Here is a 7,500-nt window from a genome sequence, read left to right as displayed (position 1 = left end):
ATTTTTGCGGAGGCGGAGAGAAAATATAACTTTTTTTTTTTCAAATCTGTCCCTGTCTTGAACAAAAAAAGAGAGACATAAATCACTCCTAAATGTGAGGCGCGTTTCGGATTTGCGTTTCTAAAACAAGACAGTTCTGGCTGGGGTGGTGCTGGGAGGGAGATTCCCTTCTAAAAATAAAAAAAAAAGTTTTGAGTTTTCAAAAGTGAGTGAGTGGCTTGGATTCGGGAAAGAACAGCCAACCGCACCTTTTCTTGCTTAATATCTAAGAAATAGAGTAACCGAGGGTATCCTTTGCATGTGTTCCTCCACGCGCACGCACGCACGCACACACAGGTGTACTTTCTTCCATGGGGGAGAAAGAACTTTATACAATTTTGGCTGAAAACCCTTGGAAAACGGTTTAGAAACTTTTCTGGATTAAATTTACCAGCTTAAAAAAAAAAAGATCGAGGCAATCCATATGGCTCATTTCAGGTGTCTCCCCCCCCGCCCCTCCCGGTCCATTTCAAAGCGCAGTGAATTGTTAAAACCACCTATTGCTTTTTTTAAAAGCTCCCCCAGCCTTGTTACTGAAAGAAAAACGGGAAGCTGGAACCGATCTCTGATTCCTGGCGAAGAGGGCGCGCTAAACCCACCCGCCTTAATTACTCCTTTCCATACACCAGGCGCTCCTCTCCTCTAAATTGATTGCTGAGCGGTCGGTGAAAAGTCTGATAAGGCAGATCAGATCCACAAGCCACAGGATCGGGGAGGGGAAGAAGAGCCAGGAGACACCAGCTTCATCCAGCCAAGTGGACGCACCTTAAGATAGTTTCGAAATGATAAGAGGGGGGGGGGGCGTCTCCTGCGCCTCTAGCGCGAAGCGAATACGAATTGTGTATTCCAGTGGAGTGGATTCCAAAGTGGATTCCGAGTGGATTCCAAAGAGGGGCTGATTCAATTATTCAATCCGAGGTCTGCTTGGGAAGCCGCGTAATTCTTGCGCACCGTCCCTGCACTCAAAAAAGTCTCCGGGAGTTACACCAGCCTTCAGGGTGGCTCCTAACAAACCAGGTTAGAATCAGGCTATGGTAGGTTTTTTTTCCACGCAGATGGCTTCCTTTTACCCCACGAAAGAATCCCGCCACTCGTTAGGCCTTCAGCCGAGCGCCAGGGGGTTTCTTTGGCACGAAAGCTTTCCCCAAGGGGGGGGGGGCTTGAGCGTAATAGCAGAGCCCAGAAAAACACCACAAAGTCCCCCGCATCAAAGCCCGGGATCTCTAAGTGGGTTTCAAACCCGGCTCTTTGACCTCCGGCAACGAAACGTTTGGAGGGCTGCAGCGGGTGGGCGAGGACCAACTTCGCCCGGGGGGCAAGGCAGGGTGGCAGGCGAGACCTCAAAGTGCCCATCCAAACCAGCCCCGCCGGAGAAAGGGTCGCTACCGTGTAAGGGCGGCGAAGTAAGGAGCGTTAAGAGAGGGATGGGCGAAGTAAGGAGCGTTAAGAGAGGGATGGGTTGCCTCCTTTTTAACGTTCAGGTCGTTTCGCTCTCTCCCGACCCTCCTCCTCCTCCTCCTCCTCCTCGGTCGCAATAGCAGCAACGCTGCCAGTTTGGCTGTTCAAATCCCACCAGGCTCAAGGTTGACTCAGCCTTCCATCCTTCCGAGGTGGGTAAAATGAGGACCCAGATTGTTGTTGGGGGCGATATGCTGACTCTGTAAACCGCTTAGAGAGGGCTGAAAGCCCTATGAAGCGGTATATAAGCCTAACTATTGCTATTGCTATTGCATTCTCCTGCCTGCTCAACGGGAGGAGGCAGAGCCCGAGATCCTTCGCCAGCCAAAGGTGGCACTGACTGGCTACATTGCCCGGGTCTCGCCAGGGCGGCGCTTCCCGCAGAGTCCAGGCCGTGCTACACGCCGCCACCGCTCTGGCTTTTGGCGACCGCGAGCCTTGCGGCAGTGCCCGACGCCCCTCCGAGACGGCGGGCAGAGAGAACTGCCGCGAGTCCCCCCAGGCGAAGCGGGCTTGCCCTGCCGCCCCTCCGCCAGTCTCGCCCACTTTTGCGGACCTTGGGCGCTGCCCCCCCTCCGCCCCGCCCTTCCTATTTAAACAGCCGGCTAGAAACCCCCCCTCGGGAGCCCGCGCGGCATCCGTGAGCCCCTCCCGTCCTTCAAGAGCCAAGGTGGCGCAGTGGTTAAATGCAGCACTGCAGGCTACTGCTAGATCAGCAGGTCAGCGGTTCAAATCTCACCGGCTCAGGGTTGACTCAGCCTTCCATCCTTCCGAGGTGGGTAAAATGAGGACCCAGATTGTTGGGGGCAATATGCTGACTCTCTGTAAACCGCTTAGAGAGGGCTGAAAGCCCTATGAAGCGGTATATAAGTCTACTGCTATTGCTACTGCTATTGCTATTGCTATTGCTCCGGCAATCTTCTCCAGCCGAATTCCCCGAGGGTCAGTTGGGCCAGGCGGTGCCTTCGCTTTGGGCGGCCTGAGGATTTGCGCTTTGGGCTTCCAGGTGAAGCCTGACTTGCCACGGCCGTCCCGTCGCCCGACCTGGCCTGCCATGTTCTCTCGAACGAGTCTCTCCCACCCTGGCTGTGGGGGAAAGAAACCCCCAAGGGTTCGGGCTGGGCGCATCACAAGACCCACAACTATTAGGCGAGGCGGGTGCGGGGCAAAGCCTGGCTGAAGTGCGCTAATGCTAGCCCCAGGTTACGCTGTCTGGCTCCCTCTTGCTTCCAAAAGGGACCGCCGGGGATACCCACCCTGGAAGCTGCAGCTGATGGAAATAGACTCCCCTTCCCTCCCTCCCTCCCTCCCTCCTGCCCCAGCCTGGGAAAATCCGAAGTGGCCCGTGAGGTGCATGGCAAACCCTTTCCGTTCTTCAATGGTGCTGGTCGTCACCATGATAAAAACCAAGAGCCTCAAATGAAAGGGCAAGAAAATAGACCCCGAGTAACTGCTAAGTTACGTTTTGCCTAAGAAGAAGAAGAAAAAGGCAAGCGGAGCATTCCCATCGGTTAGATGAGCCCTTAAAGGGTTGGAAGCCCTGGGATGAGGCTGAAAAGAACCGTTGGAGGTCCGTTTTCCTTGCAGCCCCTGAGCGGTCTATGGCTATTTCAGCTGCAGCGGTTGTGGGGTCTCCCCAGAGGAAGTTCTCCCCCCCCCCTCACCTCCCCAGCCCAGCCTAGTGATTTCAGGGAAATCAGTGAACTCAGCAATATGGTCGGAGTCGTGGAGGGAATAAGAGGGGAGAAAGGGTGATGGACGTCTCGTAAATCCTGGCTTGCTTCTGAATTCTTGGCACTGGCGCCTTTGCTGCAGAGAGGGTGGCTGCCTTGAAGGCTGCAGTAGCCCCGTGTTGACAGCAGGCTGGGTTTTTAAAATCTCATCTCCGCCCGAGGTTGAGGGCACAGGAGCTGGGGACTGACAGATGTGTGTGGCTGGCGTAGGTTTGCAGAGAATGCCCCTCTCGTCACAGCCCATCTGTAAGCCCCGGGCATCCATGGAGGCTGAGCAATCAACGCAGAGAGCCTTTTCACTTCCAGGGCTCGGCCCGTTCTGGCAGCCATTCGGGCAGGAAGAAATGAAATTTCACAAAATATATATATGAAAAAAAAATGCCCCAATTAATTTAACAACAAATGACAGATTGTGCTAGTGTCCACATTGTGTGTGTGTGTGTGTGTGTGTGTGTGTGTGTGTGTATTTAATTTGAATCCATATTGCCACACTGAAACAAAATCTCTATCCTAACCATCAGAAGTTTCTCTTTGGGGAACTAAGAAGGATGAGTAGGCTTGTTTACTGGCCTTATAGGGGGGGGAATTATTTCAACAGCCCCCCCTCCCATATAGCATTTGCATAGGCAGGGCTGTGGATGGGTTTCGAGTTTTGAGTTTTATTTCATTTGTATGCCGCCCTTTTCCCTAAGGGGACTCAGGGCGGCTCACAACTCAAAGAAGGGAAAGGGGGATACAGACAGTTTAACAACAACACAGAACAATGCATAGTTAAAAAAAACGCAACAATCATACCATTCGAAAGGGGGCGACGGATCTTTAGCCCCAGGCCTGTCGGAACAGCCAGGTTTTAAGGGCTTTGCGGAAGGCCTGGAGGGTGGTGAGGGTTCGAATCTCCACGGGGAGTTCGTTCCAGAGGGTCGGAGCAGCCACAGAGAAGGCTCTCCTCCGGGTAGTCGCCAGTCGACACTGGCCGGCGGATGGAATTCGGAGGAGGCCTAGTCTGTGGGATCTGATTGGTCTAGTGGAGGTAATTGGCAGCAGGCGGATGGGGAAGGAGTGTGGAGATTTAGCAGGTGGGGCTTGGCAAAAGTAGCTTTTTGGTCCCTCCCAGCTGTTAGGATTCTGTGAATAAGGAGCTCTTCCCCTTTTCCTCTTGCAGCTGTTGTCTTCTGAAAGTCCCTGCTGGTGCATTTGCAAGGTTTTCTGGAAGAACTGCAGATGTGGGAATTCTGGTTCTCCCCCCCCCCCCACCTCCTGCAATCCGATGATCTAAATTTTCTGGGGACTAGGAGAAGTTTGATGGAAACAGTCGCTGACGCTGCTTTTCAGTGCTGCTTGTGGGTTAAAACCTGGCAATTCAGGAGGGAGATGCATTGGAAGATCCTCTTTGCCCAATTCCTATGGGCATCCTTTTGCAAAGGGTGGGGGGAGAGGGAAGCAGGCGAGAGACTATCCCTTGTAGGGAGAATCATCTCTTTTGCTCCTTGGCATTGATTTGCAATTAAGAGATGCAATCTTCTTACTAATGTTTTTATTTTATTTTTTTGCAGAGTTTAACATTTTGAGTAAGAGGCATAGTGGGAGGTGGGGGGGAGAGACAAGAGGCATTTTGGGTTGCTTGCAAAGCCTTTGGACATTTTGGGGATATTGGAAAACTTTTTCTGATATGATCAAAGTGAAGATTCCTTGCATGTTGTGCTGGTCATCAAACAGTATATCGGTGTAGGAATCTAGACATTGTGGAATCTCGCCTTGAACTGGGAGCTGGGTGGCAAATACATTTGATCAGTCAACAAAACATAAGTCTTTGAAGCTAGTTTCAGCAAGCTATGGTTAAACAAGCTTCCTATAAAATTTGAACTCTGCAAGGGTCTAGTTTTCAGAGAGTTTAAAAAAAGATTTCCCAAAACTCAGAAAGGATGAGGTAGAATGAAGAATGTCTCCTTCATATTTTATTAGCTTCCTGTTTTGTAAATCTTAAAAACATCGGGCCTTTTTCAAGGACTTGCCTTGCGTTAGCTTTGCTGCTGCTGTAGGAGTAAGGAGTAAGTAATGTGTGTTTAGCATGTCCAGCTGCAGTTTAGCATTTGCTGTGTTCAAGAAAACGATGCACAAGTGGTATTAATTATGGGTAGCCATGGAATGCAAGGTAGCCGTAGCATTTACAATGCATTTCTTTCCATTATGGGCTTCTGTGCTGCTAATTTGTAAGCCCACTGATTTAAGGATAAGTGTAAGAAATACACAGAAATTTTGGTATGTACTCTGTGGAGTGGGGGGAGAAGTTGGGGAACGTAGAAGGAACTCTCTTGTTTGGGGACTTGATCTCGGTTCTTGTCACCCTTAGGAGCAATTTAAGTTGCAAATGAACTTCTGCCTGTTGCTGCATTTCCCAACGAGGAGGAAATTGTGGCTAATGCTTCATTTCAGCTGATTGATTTCTCCTTAATACCGACATAAAGTTAATAGAGGAGAGCAGAGCTGTGATTAAGCTATATAGCCCCAATTGCTTGACTCGGTTTGATTGAATCTCTTTTCTTTACAAAATATAATCAAATAAATCTGATGCTTCTTTTGGAAGAAGAAAGCTGTTTAATGGTAAGAAGGAGGACGAGAGAGGGCAACTTGCAGGCCAAGCTGGTTTTAATTCTACCGACTTTGACACATCCACACCGATGTAGATGATTTAGGAAGTCATCCCCTAAGGGGGCGTAGTCAAAACAATTCAAATGGGTGCGAATCATTGCTTAGTACTCTGTAAACACTCCTCGGTATTTCCATGCAGGAAGTGAGGATTCGAAGGTTGATTTCCTAGCAATATGAAACACTAGTTGTGCGAGACCGCCTACTGCCACACTCCTCCCAACGGCCAGTAAGATCCCACAGGGTTGGCCTCCTTCAGATGCCGTCAGCCAGACGATGTCGGCTGGCGGCTCCCTGGAGGAGGGCCTTCTCTGTGGCTGCCCCGACCCTTTGGAACGAACTACCCCCAGAAATCCGGACCTCACCCACTCTCATGGCCTTCAGAAAAGCTGTCAAGACCTGGCTTTTCCGGCAGGCCTGGGGCTGTTGGCCTCATTGTTGAGGTCCAGCCCCCGACTGAAATGAATGTATCTGTGTCGTTTTAACTTGTCTTATTTTATTTTTATTTTCTTTTATTTTCTTTCTTCTGTAAGCCGCCCGGAGTCCTTCGGGATTGGGCGGCCTATAAATAAAATTAAACCTTTAAACCTTTACAGAATAGCAATAGCAATAGCAGTAGACTTATATACCGCTTCATAGGCCTTTCAGGCCTCTCTAAGCGGTTTACAGAGAGTCAGCATATTGCCCCCAACAATCTGGGTCCTCATTTTACCCACCTCGGAAGGATGGAAGGCTGAGTCAACCCTGAGCCGGTGAGATTTGAACCGCTGACCTGCTGATCTAGCAGTAGCCTGCAGTGCTGCATTTAACCACTGCGCCACCTTGGCTCTGGGTATGAGAATTGGGTATGAGAGTGAGAATCATGACAGGTCAGCTAACTTTCTCTACAGTTAGTGCAGAAGGAAGGCACAGCAAGAACATGGTGTATATCTGCCTAAGGAAAGTTGAGTACTTAAAATGTTGTATCTTCCTTACCCAGATGAAACAGGAGGGAGATTTTCAGTCTTCCATTCTGTCTCTTAACACAAGTAGCCCACAGCTTCCTTATGCCCCAATTTTAACCCAGATTACTTCTCCGAGAGAGGAGGAGGTGAGTGAATCTTCTCTCCAGAGCCATTTAATCCTTGCCCCTTGGGATCATTCCTCCAATTAGTTCTTGTAATAGGGAGGACATCTGCTGGTTTAGGGCATCAGGTACAAGCTACGAGAAACTCATACGTTGCACTCAGTAGGGTAACTTTGCTGGCAGAATTTACAGGGTTACAGGTTCATTCTTTCGTTCCTAAAGAACTAAAGAGAGGTTTTTAACTGTATTTGTTAAAAACCTATACCGTGTACGGGCTCTGGGAAGTGGGGAGGGGGGGGAAGGGAGGTGGGGTGTTAGGGGGGAGGGGGGAGGGGGATATATAGTATGTGTTAGATTTTAAAGTAACAGGACTGCACTTGTATACTGTTGCTCTTTAATTTCACTGTAAAAATAGGACAAGCTGAATATATTAATAGATAGTAGAAATACACCGAAGGGAGGAGTAGAGGGATAGAAGAAAGAGGGGTAGAGAGGGCGGGAGAGAGGACGGGAGGGAGGGGGAGAAGGAAGGGAGGGAGTGGACTGGGAGAGAGGAGT

At 49.9% G+C, this 7,500-nt stretch overlaps 1 protein-coding gene across 1 annotated transcript in view; it reads left to right on the top strand.

Moving 5' to 3' along the window:
• Window positions 1-7,500, top strand: part of NRP2 (neuropilin 2) — a 226,014-nt gene that overhangs the window by 701 nt on the left and 217,813 nt on the right.

This window comes from Thamnophis sirtalis, unplaced genomic scaffold (assembly GCF_051295495.1).
Source record: "Thamnophis sirtalis isolate CommonGarterSnake01/CBP01778 unplaced genomic scaffold, rThaSir2_p1.2 scaffold_1, whole genome shotgun sequence".
Taxonomy (NCBI): domain Eukaryota; kingdom Metazoa; phylum Chordata; class Lepidosauria; order Squamata; family Natricidae; genus Thamnophis; species Thamnophis sirtalis.
The sequence above is the reverse complement of the archived record's forward strand: the minus strand, read 5'-3'. Positions and strand labels throughout refer to the sequence as shown.